Below are 21,678 nucleotides of genomic sequence, written 5' to 3'. Positions count from 1 at the left end.
GTTTTCCATTCATCCATCCGTTTGCCACAGGAGCCTGGATGGATTCACTGTAGCCTCGGTACTCTAGAAAATTAAGGGATGAAACCAAAGGTCTGATAGTCTGCATTTGTAGAGCTTGAAGAAATAATCGCAGACATGTTATGCTGCCAAATCCAGAAATTTGAGTGTTTTAAAAGCAAGAACAAGAATGTGTCAATGTCCAGATGAAAGGACAATAATTCCTTATGGTGGAAACACAGGCATCTGTGTGAGAAAGATTAGGGAGTGAGGGTCAGAGAATTTTTCTTCTATTTTGGAGGTGCTATTTCTTGACCTTGAAGTGTCCCTCTTGTCTGGGTTGCTGCTTTTGCCTCCCCAGGATGAGCTCTCCATCACCTGGCCCAGCCTTCAGGGCAAAGAGCTCTTCAAGAGCCCAATGAATCTTAATAAAAAATGGAAATGGCTTTTCCCCTTCATTTTAATTAACATTATGTCTACATTTCTGGGATAATGGATAATTAAGTGAGTTCCCTTGGCATTACAATGTTCTTGGAAATAATTTATGGTTTCGTTTCACTATGTGAAGGCTGTTTGGGTTGGTTCTGAAGTTCCATCATAAATATTTCCGAGGAGTATTTGCACGTCAGTGATTTGTATTCACACGGCTGTGATACTGCATTCTGGGGAAGTGTCTTACGTAATATTTTCTTAAAGGGAGTGCTTCCATTCTTTGCTTGCTTTCCAGGCACAGAGTCATTTTCAGAATGTTGTATTCAGGCCTTAGCCTCTCAGTGGACCTTCTCAAATTGGTCTGGGCTTAAGAACAATAAAGGTTGATATTTATTAAATGCTCACTAATATGTGCGAGGGACTATGCTAAAACATTTTGCATGTATAGTCTATATTTGGTAGTCATAATAAGTCAATGGATTAAGTGCTATTATTGTTAGCCCCAGTTTACCCCAGCTAGAGAGTGGCAGGGCTGGAATTTGAAACTAGGCAGTCTGCTTACATCACCCATGGTGCCCAGTGAACTCCTTATGACACCCTTATGGAACTATTTGTAGATAGAGATGTGTCAACCTTCTGCTTTCAGAGAATCATCCTCCAGGAGACCTTTTGTGGTGGTGATGGAAATGTTCTATATTAGAACTGTCCAATATAGTGGATGCTAGCTATGGATGGCTATTGAGCCCATGAAGTATCTGTGACTATGGAACTGAATAATTGAATAACCTTAACTTCAAATAGCTCCATGTGGTTGTTGGCTGCTGTATTGGGACAGCACAGCTCTAGAGCAAATTGTCTGCTCTGGGCAATAATATTCTGACCACCACTTTTGCTGCTATAACAAATTACTCAAACTGCATGGTTGAAAAAAACCACAAATGTATGACTTCACAGTTCTTTTTTTTTTTTTTTAGTTTTTTAATTTATTTATTTATGATAGTCACACAGAGAGAGAGAGAGAGAGGCAGAGACATAGGCAGAGGGAGAAGCAGGCTCCATGCACCGAGAGCCCGACATGGGATTCGATCCCGGGTCTCCAGGATCGCGCCCTGGGCCAAAGGCAGGCGCTAAACCGCTGGGCCACCCAGGGATCCCTGACTTCACAGTTCTGAAGTCAGAAGTCCTAAAATGAAGGTGTGGGTAGGCTGTGTTCCTTCTGGAGCCTCTAGTGGAGAATGTGTTTCCTTGCCTTTTCTAGTTTCTAGAGCCCACTTGCATTTGTTGGCTGGTGGTCTCTTCTTCTATCTTCAAGTTAAACAGCAGAGCAACTTCAACTCTCTCTGATTCTGACTTTTTGCCTTCTTCTTATTAGGACCCTTTTAATTATATTGGCATACCTGGATAATCCACGATAATCTCTCCTCAAGATCCTTAAGATTCTTGACCTTGAGGTGCCCCTCTTGTCTAGGTTGCTGCTTTTTCTCCCCAGGCTGAGGGGAAGTCTCTGCAAAGTCCCCTTATTATATAAGGTGACATACTGAAAGGGAATAAAGGGGAAAGGAGAAAAAATGAGTGGGAAATATCAGAAAGGGAGACAGAACATGAGAGACTTCTAACTCTGGGAAACGAACTAGGGGTGGTAGAAAGGGATGTAGGCAGGGTTTGGGGGTGACTGGGTGACGGGCACTGAGGGGGGCACTTGATGGGATGAGCACCGGGTGTTATTCTATATGTTGGCAAATTGAACACCAATAAAAAATAAATTTATAAAAAAAATAAGGTGACATATTCACAGGTTCTGAGGATTGGGACCAGGACAGCTTTATGGGGGAGCCATAAATTAGCTCCCAAATATCCTTGTGGGGTTACCATTTGGAGGGTAAGGGCACAGGCGCTCTGAAGTTGCAGTGACCTGGGTGCAAATCCCCACTTTGTCACTTACTCCCTTTGTAACTTGGCTTTGAGCAGGGTGCTTAAGTTTTCTGAGTCTCAGTGAACTTATCTTTCAAAGGAGAATAATGCTAACACCAAGCTGGTAGAGTCATAAAAATTAAGTGAGATGATGATTAGCACAGAGGGGGAAACCTAATAAGTGCTCACAGTGGTTTGATGCTACTTCTTTTACTTAGTTTTTGTCACTATTTGGTGCAATGGTATACTCTTACTTTCCTACTTTGCTCCTTTAAATAATATCCCTGGGGTCAAAGAAATACAGAGATGATGAGAATCATGATCATAAGTAGTAATCTCTTTCATTCAAATTGCTTTTTAAAAGCCTCCCTTTTATTTCACTTAATCTTTATAGCCGCCATTCGAAGTAAAAGTGGTAGCATTCTCACTTTGCAGAGAAAACAAAGGCTTATAATTATAGAGTTCCTGGACAGCAGAGCTAGGACCCAGATGCTTACCTACTGGTCCCAAGACTGATGCTCATTCCACCTTTTCATACCTACCTTCTCTCCTGTGTTGAAACAAAGAAGGAGGAAGGTGTGCGTGTTTACATGTGGGGTGGAAGGATAAATCAAGAAAGGTGGGGAGGAATGGCAATAATATATTGGCTCTGTGTTGCTGGTCCAGAGCCATTCATGTATGGTAAGACCTGAAATTTTATGCACCTTTTTTTTTGACATCTTTGAGCCTCATAGGGCCTAAAGATCTAACTGTGAGTTCCCCTGCTCTTACCAGATAGACCCCACCTTCCCTCCACTCCTCCCCCAGAAGGAAAGGCTTTCCACCTGCTTAGTTCCCTTATCACCTAGACTAGCCGCATTCCAACTGGTCCTCAACCTGATGGGTCCCACCTTCCTACCAGCCTGCAGAATTATTCTGACGAACCAGACACACCCTCCTGTGGGAATAAGGGCCATCTCACACTCTTGTCACTATATAAGGCCTGCCTCCTGTAGCCCCTGCTGGTTACTTCTGCTCTAAGTACAACCTTCACTTGGCCCTGGGTATTGTACACTGTCATAGCTTTCCTGGGCTGTGAGTATATGTGACCATTAAACAGTGTTGGTCTCATCTGTCCACTGTGGGGTGCCATGTATTAGGCCATCTAATCCTCCCTAGGACAGAGGAGCCCACCTTCACCAGTGGGATGAATAGGAGGTAATCAGAACAATCCTCCCAAATGTGAATTCTAACTGCCCACTCAGTCACTTGAAACTCAAGTCCTCCCAGTGCCTCAGTTTTTCCATCTCAGAAATGGAGCCATTATTCGTATCCACTTAATGGGATTCATATGAAAGATGAACAAAATACATATTTATGTATCTGGCATATAAAACACTGAACAGCTTTATTCATTCATTCATTCATTCATTCATTCCCCTATTGAACATATATATATTAAATACTCATTGGTTTTTGGGGAAGAAAAACTCTTATTAGGAAAACCCAGACTCACTTATGAGTTTAGCTGACCATGCTATCAGTGACTACCTGGACATGAACCCGAGATATTTTGCTAAATCCAGGGTGAATTTGAAAATAAATTGCATACCTACTTTTCAAGAAATGATAATACTTCGACTTTCTCTCCTCCCCCTTGCCCCTTATATGAACTCATCTGGGCCTAGTCCCTCTGATGGTATCTCTCTCTCTCTAAACTGCTCAATTTATCTTGAATTTACATTGCAAAAAGTTAGGATGTGCACAGTTGTTAAACTTTCAAACTTGAGCTTTCCTCACCCCTGCATTTCCAACCCAGCACAAAGGCATTTTCATTAGATGATCACCCAAGCTGTAGCTGGTGTTATACAATTCCATTTGGCACATAAAAATGTATTTCTTTCTGACTGCATTATATTACCCTACTTATTGAACCATTTATCACATAGTGTGGGGCCCAAGCTCTGTTTTATTGAAACTACAGAATCAAATATCCATGTATCCACATATCTCTATGTCTCTACAGGTACTTTTCTGGAGAGAGTTGCTTCTTAGGAATGCTGACAAGCTAAGCAGTCTTCCTTCTCTGTTCCCCTGGGTTTAGTGTGGATTCCATTAGAAATACATCCATCATATAAAAGGGGATGCCTGCCCGACCCCAACCCCTCCAACCCCACCCTGCAATGGGATGATGGGATTGCACTGCCCCAGCATTTAGCATCAAATGCGAAATAGTAGGGTCATTATGAGTCCCAAGACGAAAGGCTTCCAGGCCTGAGTTCATATGCCAGCTCTTCTTCCCCTACCCTATGACCTTGGGTCATGTTAAGAATCAGAATAAGCATTGGCTGAGTTTGCTAACTTGCATGATCTTTAGTCTTCTCATTTGTAAAGTAAATGGAGATGAGAGTAGCACCAAATTCAGATGCTGTTGAAGTGAACACATGAGCTAAAATGTATGTATGTTTGGAAGAGGGTTAGGTATCTTATGTGAGCTATCATTTTAATTTTCTTTCATACTTTGCTATCTTCTGATTCCTTCTTGGTAAAGGGAAGGTTAGAGGGGATATAATGAGTTCTTTTCATTCATTTATTCATTCATGTATTTGTTCATTCATCCAACATTTATTATGTGCGTATTATGTATCATGTGTGATACTAGGCTGTGGGATGCCATGAGATTAAAATGAATAATACATAGCCTTAGCCCTCAAAAATGCTGAGTTTATTGCAAAGATAGACATGTGAGTGTTCACAAGCAAAATAGCCTGAATCCTGCCGTACTTCCCATCCCTTGCCCTCTAGCCTTGCTCTTGAAAGGATGCAAGGTTTCTGGAATTCCACTATTAAAGTGCTTGAGTACAAATATTAACAGGCAGCTCCTGAGAAAGGCCTCCCAACTTGAAGTCAGCAGACCCTGTTTAAGTCAAATTTACCCACTTAACCTTGAGCAAATCATTCCTTTGCTTTCTCTGTAAAACCGGGAGTGACGCTATCCACACAGTCTACCATGCAGAGCAGCATCTACTGCATCCAGTAAGTACTTTGTAAACTCTGAAGTGACGATTCTGATATGAGAAACAGAACACCCTGTCTCAGTCCCACATGGGAGAGGTGGGGAATGTGTGATAAAACAAGTTAGAACCCTGGCGGGTATTTCTGTCTCCTTCTGTTAAACTTGGGTTTGGCAACTTTTAAAACCCTTCTTCTTGATTCTAAAACTAGGTCCTAAGGGAACCTGTGAGACAAGCTGTCAAACAGTAACTGAAAAGTTAGATAAAGTTAGGGAAGCTAAGAGGTGGGTGCTTCTCTGATGCCTCTTGCCTAAAGATAGAACAAAGGAGGAACAATGCATCTCTCCAAGTGGGGAAAATGAAATAGTGGAGAGCTTTAATTTGTGGAACCCTGACTCTTGACTCTAGCTGCCTCCTCTAGGTTCTGAACCTGCTTGGAAAGTGAGTTTCTCAGTGCGGTCACTATTACTAGAACTGGACAGGGCAGTTCTTCACTAGACTGTGCAGTAGGTAACTGTGCCAAGTAAACACCAATCGTGGCCCTCAGGTCAGTCCCTGTGACAACCTCCAACACCCATACATACTTCCAAGTATTCTCTAGAGAGGAAACTAGCAAGATTTTTCTGTAAAGATCCACATAGCAAATATTTTGGGCTTTGTCTGCCATACGGTCTCTGTTGAAACAGCTCAACTCTGCATTGTACTGGAAAGCGACCATAGACATATTAGCAAATGGATATGCTATGTTCCAATAAATTTTATTTCTAGTAGCAGGCTGGAATTGGTCTGGTGGAGGACTCTGTTTTAGGGAATTATGCCACCCCATTGAAATTAACTTTTCTATAAGGAGAAAATTGGGCAGAGAAATGGGCTGGTTGTCCTGGATGGTATTGATAGTCAGAAAATGATGACTTCTTCATAGAAGAAGGAAATGCAAAATGGAAGACTTTGTTTTGACTGTCCCCCTGAATTATGATTCTCCAGAGAAACAAGACCAATAGATAGGCAGGCCAACAAACAGATAGGTAATGGTTATGAAGGCTGCGAAGTCTAACAATGTGACAAGCTGGAGATCCAGGAAAGCTGGTCGTAAATTCAGTCTGAGTCTGAAGGCCTGAGAACCAAGGGAGGCAATGGTGTAAATCTCAGTCCCAGGGTAGAAGATGAGATGAGATGTCACACCTCAACCAGGCCGAAGAGATGGGGTGAATCCTTCCTTTCTCTGACTTTTCTTCTATTCAGGCCCCAAAAGATAGGATGGTGCCCATGACCCTGGGGGAGGGCCATATTCTGGATCTGTTAGTTCAAATGCTAATCTCATCTGCAACTCCCTTATTGACACACCTAGAAATAATATTTAACCAAATATCTGGGCATCTCCTGATTGAGTCAAGTTGATACACAAAATTAACTATCATACATCCTGTACTATTTTAAAAATTGAGGCATTGGCCTGGCCCAAGCCTGAGTCCTGGCCTCCTAAGTCAGCCTCTTACTCTCCAAAACAGCATGAGCTTTACCACCCATTCCACCTTCTCTTCCAACTACCGGTCCCTGGGCTCCGTGCAGTTGCCCAGCCACCAGGTCCGGCCAATCAGCAGCTGTGCAGCCAACATCTATGCAGGTGTGGGGGGCTCAGGCTCCCAGACCTCCGCATCCTGCTCCACCAGCTTCTGGGGCGACTGAGGGTCCGAGGGCCTGGCCACGGGTATGGCTGGGGGTCTGGCGGGCATAGGGGGCATCCAGGGCAAGAAGGAGACCATGCAAGACCTGAATGACCAGGACCTCCTACCTGGAGAGGGTGAGGAGCCTGGAAGCTGATAATCTGAGACTGGAGATAAAAATCTGGGAACACCTGGAGAAGAAGGGACCCCAGGTCAGAGAGACTGGGGGGCATTACTTCAAGACCATTGAGGGCCTGAGGGCTCAGATCTTTGCAAGTGCTGTGGACAATGCCCTCATCGTTCTGCAGATTGACAATGCCTGGCTTGCTGCTGACGACTTCCGAGTCAAGTATGAGATGGAGCTGGCCATGCACCAGTCTGTGGAGAGTGACATCCATGGACTCCACAAGGTCATTGATGACACCAATGTCACTCGGCTGCAGCTAGAGACAGAGATCGAGGCTTTCAAGGAGGAGCTGCTCTTCATGAAGAACCACGAGGAGGAAATAAAGGGTCTACAAAACCAATTGCCAACTCTGGGTTGACGGTGGAGTTGGATGTCCCCAAATATCAGGACCTCAGCGAGAGCATGGCAGATATCTGGGCCCAGTATAATGAGCTGGCTCAGAAGAACCAGGAGGAGCTGGACAAGTACTGGTCCCAGCAGATCGAGGAGAGCACCACAGTAGTCACCACACAGACCCCTGAGATAGGAGAAGCTGAGATGACCCTCACGGAGCTGAGACGTACCGCCCAGTCTTTGGAAATCAACCTGGACTCAATGAGAAACCTGAAGGCCAGCTTGGATAACAGCCTGAGGGAGGTCGAGACCCACTATGTGATGCAGATGGAGCAACTCAACGGGGTCCTGCTGCACCTGGAATCAGAGCTGTCCCAGACCCAGGCAGGGGGCGGGGCGCCAGGCCCAGGAGTATGAGGCCCTGATGAATGTCAAGGTCAAGATGGAGGCTGGGATTGCCACCTACCGTCACCTGTTGGAAGATGGGGAAGACTTCAGTCTTACTGACACCCTGGTCAACAACTCCTTGCAGACCATCCAGAAGACCATCACCCGCAAGATCATGGACAGTAAGGTGGGATCTGAGACCAGTGACACCAAAATTCTGAGGTGTTGAGGCAGCAAAACAGGGTACCCTTTGAGGAGCAGGAGGCCAATAAAAAGATTCAGAGGTCAAAAAAAATTGAGGCATTGTTTATATACAAGAAACAATTTACATACAATGAAATCTCAAAAGTACAGTTCAGTGAGTTTTGACAAAAATATACTTGTGTGAGAATCATCTCTATAATGTTTCCCTCCCCTAAGAATGTATCTTATGCTGGGATGCCTGGGTGGCTCAGCAGTTCAGCATTTGCCTTTGGCTCAGGGTGTGATCCTGGAGTCCTGGGATCGTGTCCCACATCAGGCTTCCTGCAGGGAGCCTGCTTCTCCCTCTGCCTATGTCTCTGCCTCTCTCTTGGTGTCTCTCATGAATAAATAAAATCTTTTTTTTAAAATAAAATCTTAAAAAAAAAAAAGGATGTATCTTATGCCCCTGGACAATCTAGGGTCCCCCAACCTGAAGCAACCACTGTTCTGATTTCTATCCCTATGGATTATCCATTTCTGTTTTTCTATTTCATAAATTGGAATTTTGTAGCTCATACATTTTTTGTGTCTAGTTTTGACTTTTTCATTAAATAAAATATGGGTATCAACAATAATATAAGACAAATTGATTATAAAGATCACCCTAATCCCATCACCTGAAAAACACATCTGTTTTCATCATGGTAAATTCTTCTCCAAATCTGACCCATGTGTGCACATCTTTTAATATAATTATTTTCAGACTTCACACACCATTTCCCCTGATTTTTTATTTAATGATACACCAGACACATTTTCCTTGTTTCCATGGAATTACCTTAATGATTGTTTAGTAGTTGTCTAAGATTCCAGCCTACTGATGCATTTAACCTTACTGAAACTTTCCCATTATAGAGAGAGGTAGTAGATCTAGGTATATTCTGAGGAGGCTGATTTCCTGGTCCAAACCCTGACTCTGTGCCTCAGTTGCTCATCTATGAGGTAGGAAGTACACCAGGACCTACTTCATAGGGTTGTTGTTAGGATTAAATGAATTTTTCCATGTCAGATACTCAGAACAATGCTTAATACATAATAAGCACTATCATCATTAGGTATCTAGGTTGTCCAGTTTTTTTATAGATGATGTCATCACAGATACTTTAGGTCCTACAGCTATTACCTTTTCCTGAATTATTCCTAAGATAAATTCCCAGGAGGAGAGTTAAAGAGATGGGCTATCTGATGGCCCTTGCTGTGTGCTGTCCACCTTTCTGTGTTCTCTTCTCAATTCATGCATCCTCTGCACTGGTTCCTCATCTGTGATGATCCTTCTGTACTTCTCACATCCTGTAAATTACCAGGTTTTCTCAATAATGTCTCCAATTTTTTTAATTAATCTACCTCTTTTCATTCCTACTTGCCATTACCTTGGCCCACGCTAACATCATCTCACTTCTGGATTGCTGAAACCACCTCCTACTTCCATTCTCCCATTTAGGCCCACCCCATCCCACCAGTTTTCTATTGACTGATAGAGCTGTCCTCTCAATAGGCTCATCTGATCATATCACCTACCTGTAAAGGTCCTATCACCCTTAGAATAATCCAAACTTCTTGATACACTTTCCAGGGCCCTTGTTGATTTAGACCCACTTCTATTTTTCAGTCTTCCCACCACACATGACTCCCCCCCCATTCTTCTCTCTGTCTCTCACATGAAGCATGTCTTTCTCATCTTCATCTCATCTCTCTTTTCCTCTCCCTCCTAGATATACTGTTGCTCAGCCTTGAAATCTTTTTCTTTACATTTGTTTTTATTTAAGTTCGATTTTCCAGCATATAGTATAACACCCAGTGCTGAACCCATCAAATGCCCTCCTCATTGCCCGTCACCCAGTTACCCCATCCCCCCACCCACCTCCCCTTCTGTAACCTTTTGCTTACCAGAGTTAGGAGTCTCTCATGGTTTGTTTCTCTAATTTTTCCCACTCAGTTCCCCTACTTTCCCTTATAAATCCCTTTCACTATTTCTTATATTCCCCATATGAATGAAACCATATGATGATTGTCCTTCTCTGACTGACTTATTTCACTCAGCATAATACTGTCCAGTTCCATCCACATCAAAGCAAATGGTGGATATTTGTCCTCTCTGATGTCAGCCTTGAAATCTCATTTTGGCTCTTAGCTCACAGGAAAACCCATCCCTAACCTCCCAAGTTATCTTTGATACCTTCTCTTTTTTGTTATTCATGAGACTTTTGTGACTACTTGTTTATTGTGTTTCTACCTCTAGGAGAGGTTCTGTATTTTTACCCTCCTTAATCCCTCCTTACTATCCTAGCACATGGTAGGCCCTTGGTACATGTTTGTTAAATTAGTAAATGAGAGATTTACTGATTTCAGGAGAGCTGTATCAACTTAACACCAATGTAATACAGATGTCATTTCACATGCAGGCTTTACAGCATTGGGTATTGTTGTTTTAGAAATGTTTTCATTGATTTAGTCTAAAATAATACCTCCAGATTATTTTAATTTGTATTTGTTCAGCTATTAATAAAAAGTGAATTTTTTTTCAAAGATGGGTACCAAAAGTTAAGGATTAACCCTCCCCCCTCTACTCACTTGCTCATTTGTTCATTCAACAAACTTACAAAGTTCCAGATTATGTGCTAAATTCTCAGGATTCAAGTTGCCAATGATACTATCCCCTTTCCACAGGGAAATCACGGTCAAGAGAGGAATTCAGAAATGCAAATAAATGATAAAAGAAAGTAACAGGGACCATAATGAAGAGATGTATTTGGGCTTGTTTTAGACTTGAGAAGTTTCTGGGCTACCTTTATGTTGAGAGCAAAGCTTGGTTCCAGGGGTTCTGTTATTTACCCATGAGGATAAAATGGATGATCCTTCCATTTTCTTTTTTTTCTTAAGATTTTATTTATTTTTTTTATGAGAGAGAGAGAGGCAGAGACACAGGCTGTGGGAGAAGCAGGTTCCCTGCAGGGAGCCTGATGCAGGACTCGATCCCCAGACCTAGGATCACGCCCTGAGCCAAAGGCAGAAGCCCAACCGCTGAGCCACCAAGGTGTCCCCTAACATTTCTTCATAGTCTCCCCATCTATCTCATCCTGGGATATAATTCAGTCATCTTAGCCTGACCATTGCCCAAGCCCAACTTGGACGTTATCTTTAATGATGCTTCTCTCTTGCCTGGCTGGATATACTCACTGAACCCCATTTCACGTTTGACTAGCTTCATATCAGACTCTTAATGAGATGACAGTGTGAAATTGGTGTTTGGTCTCATCTGGGAATGGTGGGAGGGAAGGAATGGGAAGAGGTCAGAAAGGTAGGATGAAACATGATGAAACAAGATGAGCTAGCAATATTTCTCTTTGTGAAGAAGACTGTAGTGACCATACAAGGCCTTCCATTGGGAGAAAAGGAAGCAAGTGCATACACCCAACAGCACAACTGTCCAGGGTTCTGCTCCTTGAGGACCTGGTTCTAATGAATCTATTCCTGGTTCTAATGAGGTGTTCTCTAACACACACGGAAGCTTCTTAGTCAGAAGTTATTTGTGAGTTTATGCCCTAGGAGACTCAATATAATCCTCTCCCGAGATAAATCAGCACGATAGTAAGGTTTTGGAATTTGGGTTCCATGATTATGCTTATCCATGATCAGATGGCAGTGTATATACCTGTCTTATGTCCTCAAAGGCTTTATGGTTAAGGTTGGAAGACAAGATCTACAACAGAGAAAAATAAAATTATAAGCAATCATATATGACTGCTAAAGCAGAGGAAGATATATAAGAATGTTGTAGACAAGGTGGCAGAGAATGGGATCTTGGAGAGTGAGGTTTGGCAAAATGCGGGGTACGGGGAAGGCATCTCAGGAGAGGGTCACACCACCAGTGGAGGGATGCTGGTAGAGTGAGCCTGGATGTTCAAGGTCCACTGACGATAACTTCTTGAGGCGGTCTGATGGTCCCACACATTGGTGAGAGCTAATAAGTAACATTGGAGAGGAAGAATATGCCAGGATTGTAGTGTTCGAATTCAGTAAAGAATTAGATGTTCTGTCGAAGGATATTGGCTTTGTTGAAAAAATTGAGCAGAGACTATAGGAGGCAGCACAGGGCCCAACCACAAAACACCCTGACTCTGAGCATCTGAAGACCTCCCCTCTACCCCTGCCAGGAAGGTGGGAAAAGAAGCCACAGGGCCATGGTCTGTAGTGTGGAACTAATCTAGTGATTGACTTGTATGGTATTGGGAAGATTGTCTATGAACCCCTTTGCACAGGTAGAGATTTGACTGCTCAAAATATGACACCAGTTTGACCACACTTCTGGGGCTGCAACCCAGTCTCTGTTGTTTACCAGAAACTCATTATTTACCCCAGCTGGGGAGAAGAAATGAGTGAATCTGTCAAATCTTCTGTTTACACCCTGGATTTTAATTTTATTAACTACTGTCCTCGTTAGAGACACTTGGAGCAGCAAACGTTCTTTTTTTTTTTTTTTTAAGAGAACAATTGTTTCCCTCCACAAGGGCAAACATAAACCTTATTTCCCAAACTGCCAACCTCATCAGCGAGTGTGAGATATACATATGTGTGCACGCACAAACACATACCAAGCATCCTGAGAGCTGTATTGTCATTGAGAGTCAAATGCTTTTTGCTCCACCCCTTCCCAAATTATAAGAAAAATTAAAAAGACACAAATATAAGGAGCCCCAGAAGCAATTTAGATCTGTGAATATTCCCTATCCCATTCCACCCCCATATGTAGGGTTTTCCTGTACTCTAGGAAAATAGAAGCCTCGTTCAAGACATCTCCCCCTGCCCACCACACATGGCAGAGGGCTGGCAGCCAACACTGCTCTGCTTCCAGCTGATGCTCATGTGACAGACTAGCAGTCCATGCTAGCCAAAAGTTTGAGAGTCCTGGAGTCCTTGTGCACAAATCCTTCTCCCTCTCCTTTCTACACTCCCTCTCCCTCACTCTCATGCAACAAGAAGTAGGAACCATATCTCTGTAAGGAGGACTCATCAGAATCTCTAATTAAATACATGGCAGCTGGTGAATTAAAGCATTTGTCTTAGCTCTACCTTCCTATAATACCTTATAATCCTGAGAGTCCAAAGTCTGAATTAATTATAATTTTTAAGAACCCAGGGAAATAGCAGCATAGAGGAGGGCGGGGTGGAGAAGGAGAAGCTATGGATGGTGACAATAAATGCTTGTGAGAAAGGGACAGAGCCCTCATTGTATCTAGAAGTGACTTTAGGAAGTTTATAAGCCTGCTTATTTGTATATATTGATATGAGTGAGATGTATGTGTGCGCACACATGTGCATATATTCGGGTCAAGTCTTAAGCACTTACTATTGGGCACTTCATAGTATCAGTTAATCAGCACTATCGCATCATTATCACTAGTAACAGTACTACTAGTAGAATGTTATAGCTACTGAGAGATTATCATGTGATCTCTGCAGGCTAAGCATTTTTCCCAACCATACCTTAGGATGCATGACTATGTAGTTGATATCATGCTTTTAACAAGGAAACGATGGAAGCTCAGAAAGGTTAAGTTACCTTCCTGAAGTCTTCCACAGCTCATAGGTGTCAGAGCTAGTGCTCAGATCTGGGCTGACCTGATCTCAGAAATCATTCTCCTAATCACCAGGCCAGTCTTGCTAAATTTACTAAATGCCAGGCCCTTTGCTAGGTGCCCAGATTATAGACTTTAATAAGAATAATTCTTACCCTTAAGGAAAAGAGCCTGCTGTTGAGGCTAGCTAAGGTTTGCTGCTGTAACAGATACACCTGCACATCTGAGGGGCTTATTGCAGGGAAGATTTATTTCTCTCTCATTGGATGTGTGACCATCCACGAGGAATGGGCACTCTATTCCTAGCAGTTATTCAAGACCCAGGCTCCTACCACTCTGTGGCTCCTAATTCTCACTATCAGACTTCCAAGGAACAGGAGGGCAAGGGTGTCATATATAGAATTTGTATCAGTTAAGTCTGGGAGTGGCCAGCAGTCCTTCCCCCTCCTGCTCTGTCCACCCTAACTCAGTCATGTGGCCATGCCTAACTGCCAACTTGGAAAAGGAGCCTAGCATGTCCCCAAGAAGGAGAAAAGAATGAGGTGTATTTGGAAAAGGCTTTTAAGAAGGAGAAATCCCTGCATTTTTTAATGTCAAAGGTGCAGAGAAGGATGGGACTGTCTGAACAGCTTTGTTTTTATCTCCTCGTCTGCCAGAAGTAGCAAGCTTAGTCTTTAAAAAGATGATGAAAAGAAAATAAAATGACTCATAATGCTCACAAGTGCAGCACACATGCAGTGAAAAGAACAATGCTCCTGGTGGCGTTAGGGGTTTGAGTTCACATCTTGGCCCTACCAGGGGAAAACATTTCTTACCCTCTCTGTGCCTCGGCTCCCTCCTTGGTAAAATGGAGATAATAGCACCCTGCCACATGGGGTTGCATGAAAGTGAGAGGCAAGAAGACCGGTGAAATGTCTGGCACATGCCATGCCAGTGTCACCGCCCTGCCCTGGCAGCAGCAAGAAGCTCTTCCAAAGTCTCTCTAGCTGCTCTCAGCACCCTGCACTACTTTTATGGGAGTATATGCTAGATCTTCTTTCAATTTCTCCCATACTGAGTCACCTCAATCATCAAAAGGCACATGCTTAAATGCTCACCAAACTATGTAATCAACTATTTTCCTTTTTTTTTTTGTTTTTTTTGTTTTGTTTTGTTTTTCTTTTTTTTTAATTTTTTATTTATTTATGATAGTCACACAGAGAGAGAGAGAGAGTGAGGCAGAGACACAGGCAGAGGGAGAAGCAGGCTCCATGCACCGGGAGCCCGACGTGGGATTCGATCCCGGGTCTCCAGGATTGCGCCCTGGGCCAAAGGCAGGCGCCAAACCGCAGCGCCACCCAGGGATCCCTATTTTCCTTTTAAAAATTTTCTATTGCCTTAAAAAAAATAGGTAGCTTGGCCAATAATTTTAGAAGTGATCAACAAATGGGGCATCTGGGTGGTTCAGTAGGTTAAGCAATTGACTTCATCTCAGGTTTTGATCCTGGGGTTCCTCTCCCTCTGTACCCCTGCCCTGCCCCATCCCCGGCTTATGCTTGCTCTCATACTCTCTCTCAAATCTTTAAAAACAAAAAGTGATCATAGAATATTCATACTTTTATTATTTTAACAGACATGATTTGTTAAATGGTGGCTTACCAGGAGGTACTATTCAAAGAACTTTACATGCAATATCTCTTCTGGCCTAACAACCAACCCACAGTCTGGATCCTATTATTATCCCCACTTGGATATTAGCCAAGAACATGGAGTTTTGGTCCGTCTTGTCCACTGTTCAACTCTCAGCACCTATGACAGTGCTTGTCATGCAGCAAAGACTCAAAAGTTTGTGGGATGGATGGGTAGCCTTCCCATTTCCAGGAACAATAGGCTTGGCAAACTTAATGTGACTTGCCAAAGATACCTAACAGTAAGTATTCAAGCTACATCCAAATCCGGGTCTTTCTGGCCCCACACTACATTCTGAAGAGTAGAAAATGTTAGCCAAAGCAGGAGTTGGACCTTAGGGATTCAAAAGGAAGTGATCTCACAAACCCGTGACACATTTGATTGATCTAAATACACTTTGCTCAATTTCCACTTAAAGAGATTTTGTTCTCTGAAAATGTAGAGATAGGGAAAATGAAGATTGCCACCGTGGCCCGAATGGTGACTTTGAATATGACCAGCAAGGTGACTGAGCCCACCATCTGGATTTTGTGGGGTTGCCTCTGGGGCTTAGAGGTTCCTCTAAGATGCTCAGGACTTTCAGGATGATCTTGGCACAGCTCTGCCCTCCTGGAGCCTGTCTCTTCTTCTGTAAAGCAAGCCACTTGGAAGGGGTGATTTCCGAACCCTTCAGCGGGTTATGTTTAGGCAGTATTTTAAAATCTTCACTTAGGAAGGCACTTGATGGGATGAGCACTGGGCATTATACTATATGTTGGCAAATTGAATTTAAATTTTAAAAATGTGAAATAATAATAATAATAATAATAGAATCTTGGGATCCCAGTCTCAGGGGCTGTGAAATAGACCATGGGGCAAGACTGTTGAAGAAATGGCGTTGTGTATACTCCTGGCAGAGAGCAGCTTTTCCATAAATGGGCAGCACTGTTACTATTCCTGTTCTAACCATCTGTAGTCCTTTCCTAAGTTCTTTTGAATATATTGGAGAAACAGTGCCACAACTATATATACTTCATATTTTCTAAACCTCAGGCAGTCCAGGTATCTGGAGAGTCATTTCCCCCATGGGTCCCCTCCCTGTTGGGCTGACCTCAGATTTCTTTACCTTTGCTGCTTAGCTTGGGAAGTGCTTAGGAAGATGGGAGCCCAGTCTTGGTGTAGCCCTCCTGTACTGACCAGTCCCTCTAGCTCTTCCCTGCGGGCCTTAGGCAGCCCTTCTATTCTCACTTCTCCCTGAATGGCCTCTGAAAGAAAGTTAGCTTAACCGTGTTTGTTTCTGTCTTTTCTTGTTTTGTCAACACACCATTGAGAAGGAAATGCAAACCTGAGCCTTGATTAGACATCTCCCTTGGTGCAGATTTACTTTGATTTTCAATTCAGTACATTGGTGTTGGCGCTAGGGCACAGGTTTCCTGCCACTGAAAGATCCTAGAGCCAGTTTGGCACTGGCCAGAGTCCCGAAAGGGATGTGCAGCCACAAGTGATGTTGCCTTTCTGGGAAGAGATGGAGTGTCACTCCCCCCTCCACCTGTTTCTCCCACTACTTAGCTACTTAAGAACAGCACTCTGAACTTAAAGGCAGCTAGGAACTTGGCAACTTACCAAGGGTGCTAGGATATCCTACTCACTAGGAGAGAGTTCCAGGCTTGGAAGGAGCCTGGACCTGTGTGTGTACATGCATGCACACACCCATACTTCCTGGAAGACAGGAACCAGGATTCTAGCCCTGAACCTCACATCAAGCTGTGTGACACTGGATGGGCAATTTACCTCTCTGAGCTTTATTACCTCATATATGGGTAAAATAAAACTGTGGTGTCTTGACCAAATCTAGTCTTTGAACTGCACTTTTTCACATGTATAATAAGATCAGTTGTAGTTAAGGGAGTGAGCATTTGAAGTATCAATCTTGACATCTCATTCTGTGTGTGATCTTGGGCATATGATTTAACCTCTCTGGGCTTTAGTTTCTCTATGTGTATCTGTCTTCTGGGGTTATTGTGAATATTACATGAAAATGTAACAGAAAACATTTAAATTGTCCTTCTCGGGCAGCCCTGGTGGCTCAGCGGTTTAGCGCTGCCTTCAGCCCAGGGCCTGATCCTGGAGACCCGGGATCAAGTCCCATGTCAAGCTCCCTTCTCCCTCTGCCTGTGTCTCTGCCTCTCTCTTTCTCTCTCTCTGTATGTCTCTCATGAATAAATAAATAAAATCTTTTTTAAAAATAAATTTAAAAATAAATAAATTCTCCTTCTCCCTTTCCTTTTTCTTTTTCCTCATCTCCCTCCTTTCCTTCCATCTTTGCCTTCACCGTCTTCTTTTCTTCCTCATCTCTCCTCCTCTTCCAATATCATTATCATCATTGCTATCATCTCACCATGAGGTCAAATTCAATTATGTCCCTGAGAGTGCTGCGTTGTCTATAAAATGTCACAAATACTGAAATAGCTATGATCTTATAGGTAGGCTTACCTTCCGTGAAACTGTCAGCGTGTGTGTGTGTGTGTGTGTGTGTGTTTGTGTTCAACCTTTTACATTTGCTCCCTAGAGGAGTATGGCTGTCGGGCAGGTCAAATGCTGTGTGTCAAGGCATGCGGTGAGCAAAATGAGTTTGCCTGTGGATGGGGGATCCAGCCGGAGGAGTTAGGCAGCCCAGCAGGAGTGGGAGGGAGTCAGGAAGAACACCTCAATGATGGCTTAAGAAACTTACAAATAAAGCTGAGATTCCTAATGTTTAATTTCAAGTGACTGAACATTAACATTTAATTAACTCCTGACTGCTAAACCAATATTAAATCTCGGCAGAGGCTGGTGGCATCTCTTAAGTATTAGCAGCCAAGAGGCTGCAATCCTATCGTGGCGACATAAAGCAAGATGGAAGCTCACACGTCACATGGGATCCCAGTGTTCACATCCCCTGCATGTGCCTTTAGGCACATATCCATTCTCATCCATCTGGCTCTTGGAAAACCAAGAGGAATCACATGCAAACTGATATACCTTGCTTCAAACTCCAGCTCTACTTTTCCCTGCTTGTATGACTATTGATCAAGCTTCACAAATTATCTGATCTCAGTTTCATACTTGGAGGATGGGAAAAGTAATCCCTACCTTTGTTGTGTTGTGTCTGCAGATCAGTGGCAGTCGATATGAAACACCTAACAAAAGACCTAACCCATTGTTACAGACATCACGTTTGTGCCCTGCCCACCCCCTAAAGTCATATGCCGAAATGCATATGCACTTGTATGGTATCGGGAGGTAGGGATTTTAAGAGGCAATTAGGTCTAGATGAGATCATGAAGTTGGAGCCTGGATGATGGAATATTGTCCTTGTAAGAAGAGAAAAGACTAGAGCTCCCTCCCCTCTATCTGTTCTCTGCCATATGAGGACACAGCACAAAGATGGCCATCTGCAATCCAGGAAGCATATCCTCAACCGACTCCAGGTCTGCCAGCCCCTTGATCTTAAGGCTTCCCAGCTTCCAGAATTGTGAGAAATAACTGTTTGTTGTGGAAACCAACTCACCTATGGTACTTTTGTTGTAGTAGCACAAATTGATTGAGACATCTGTAAATGCAGGATAGGATTCTACTTCAGTTTTATTTCCCTTCTCTCTCCTTTTCACTCACTATGCCCAATTACACTGAGCTGCTCAGTTCCTATTAAGGGCCAAGATCTATTCTACTTTGTCATTTTCAACATGTTTTCCCCTTAGCTTGGAATTCTTTTCCTTCCCCATTCCCTGGCCATTTTTCTTGTGAGTCTCAGCACCAGTGCCACTTTTCAAGAAATTTTTTTCTGGCACTCTACATAGATCAGTTTCCTCCATTAGATATGTCTATACTTCCCTCATTACATCTGATTTTAAGCCTAGAAGATACACAGTTCCATTTTTTTCCTTCTGCATATGTCCAAGGGAAAAGCATTTGCTTCTTTTCATTGCCTTCCAAAACTATTAGAGCCTCACAATCTCTCTCGCATCCTCTAATGAGTGAGTTGTTTTGTTTACTCTCCAGTGACAGGTCTGACAACACTCACCACTTGCATCAATAATCCCCCCCCCTTTTCAGAGAACTTTGGCAGTGCATTTGGTTTTTCACGTTTGCATAGGGATGAGCAGTGCATTCTAGATGGCCATAGGGGATATTGCAGTTTGGCTCAGTTTGTTGAGAGAAGAGTTTTATATCTATGAAGGCATGGTTGGGCTTTGGTGAGCTGTCATGGATGGTCATAATCTGCCCAAAGGCTGTGGTCAGGAACAGTGAGCCCACCAGCATCTGGGACAGGATTCTAAAATACAAAGCTGGGGATCCCTGGGTGGCGCAGCGGTTTGGCACCTGCCTTTGGCCCAGGGCGCGATCCTGGAGACCCGGGATCGAGTCCCACGTTGGGCTCCCGGTGCATGGAGCCTGCTTCTCCCTTTGCCTGTGTCTCTGCCTCTCTCTCTCTCTGTGTGTGTGACTATCATAAATAAATAAAAATTAAAAAAAAAAAAACAAAAAAAACAAAGCTGTTGCAGCCAACATGGGGTAGGTTTCAGGACATAGAAGATGCAAACCTGCTGGGGAAAGGTTGCCCCTTTCCCCAAGAATAAAATCAGTGTTGGGTTGGTCCATCTAGCATCAGTAACCTCATCAATACACACTGATTGTCTACAGCAGACAGTGGATAGATGTATGATGTAATCAGTGGTCTCAAAGAGTATTCTATTGGGTCAGAGATAAGAAGAGAAGAGGCAGTGGTGCCACGGATTAGGTTTCAAAGATGAGCTAGGATGGGGCTAGAGAGTCAGATCCCAGGGGTGAAGCAGGGCTGAAGCAGATGGTGTCTCCATATTCTGAGGATGTTGATGAGGAGGAGGATGACAGTGACGACCACAATGGCCTTTTATGACCACTGATTCTGTTCTAGCTATTTTACTGAGGATTTTATACATCAACACTTATTTGGTACTTTTATTCTATAGGAGAGACACTAATATTAACTTCATTTTACAGATGAAGAAACTGAGGTACAGAGAGGTTAAGTAATTTATGGTCATCCAGCTAGCAAGAGGCAATGCCAAGATTTAAACTCAGCTGTTTGACTCCAGACCTGGTATGCTCCATCTCTGTTATCTTTCTCTGTTTCTTATTTCCAGATTAACATCTGTATGGGCCTCTCATCATTCTTCAGTTATTCACTCATTCAATAAATATTTATTCAGTATCTACTATGTGTCAATGCCCAAGGTCTCTACCCTTCTGCAGGTTACAATTAAACACATACATACATAAAATAATTATAGAAGATTATAGAGTCTAGTAACTACCATAAAGAAACTGTGATAAAGAATCTCTTGAGGAGGTTGGTGGGGTCACCTTTATTTAGGGAGTTCGAGAAAGGGGAACTTTATAGTGGTGACATTTATGCCGAGACCTGAAGTATAAGAGGAAGCATTCATGCAAGAAGCCTGTAAGAGAACATTGTCATTTCCCCATCTCTCTTCATTTTACCCCCCTCTGGGTGGGGGAGGGTAAAAATTATATGTTGGGCTTTCATTAATGGTGTAGACTTTCAGGACATATTTGGGGCAGGCAGTCTCAGAAAGGTAGCTGTGTACATCCAGTTCGTGGGACCTTCTTGTGAGTACTCCTGTGAAGGTACCCTCTGCTGCTCCATTTCTGCTCTTCCTATAACTGAGGACATATTTTCTTGTTGTCTTGGTCATGTTTGGCTTCCAAACCTTTATTTAGATGGCTCCCCATGGTGGCTCAACTCTGGGTCATTGGGGACCAATTATGAAGCTGTCCTCTTCTCTTATTCACTGCTGAGCACAGCCATACACTGACGCAGAAAATCCTAAATCCAATTAAGTGTTATTTGCTTGAAATATTTGAAAGAGCCAGCTTGGCCCATCTTCAAATATTTTGTTAGCTAATCAAAGCCAGATTGCGGTCAGAGGCCATATCTAAATTTATTAGGAAAATTAATAGACCATTTAGATTTTATTGGAATTAAGCTAAAATACGATAAGCAGCCACACCAGCAGATAGTCATTAATTATTACACTGACCTGTATGATGGGCTCATAATGAAATATTGACTTCTAGGTAAGTCATGAGGCCTTAGGACAAGCAGGACAAGTTCTAGAAGGGCATCCTCACTCCATCTGCTTGAGGTTAATTAGATGGGACACAATAGAAGAGGCTTTCAGTAAAAGCACAGTGTATATTCTTTCAAGCAGCATTTATTGTGCATATACTGTGTGCAAGTCCCTGAGAATACATAGAATGGACAGCCT

At 43.1% G+C, this 21,678-nt stretch overlaps 1 pseudogene; it reads left to right on the top strand.

Moving 5' to 3' along the window:
* The first annotated feature begins 6,842 nt into the window (after positions 1-6,842).
* Positions 6,843-8,133, top strand: LOC121487091 (annotated as a pseudogene).
* The last annotated feature ends 13,545 nt before the right edge of the window (positions 8,134-21,678 follow it).

This window comes from Vulpes lagopus, chromosome 3, assembly GCF_018345385.1.
Source record: "Vulpes lagopus strain Blue_001 chromosome 3, ASM1834538v1, whole genome shotgun sequence".
NCBI lineage: Eukaryota > Metazoa > Chordata > Mammalia > Carnivora > Canidae > Vulpes > Vulpes lagopus.
Note: the sequence above shows the minus strand (reverse complement) of the source record. Positions and strands in the feature narration are given on the sequence as shown.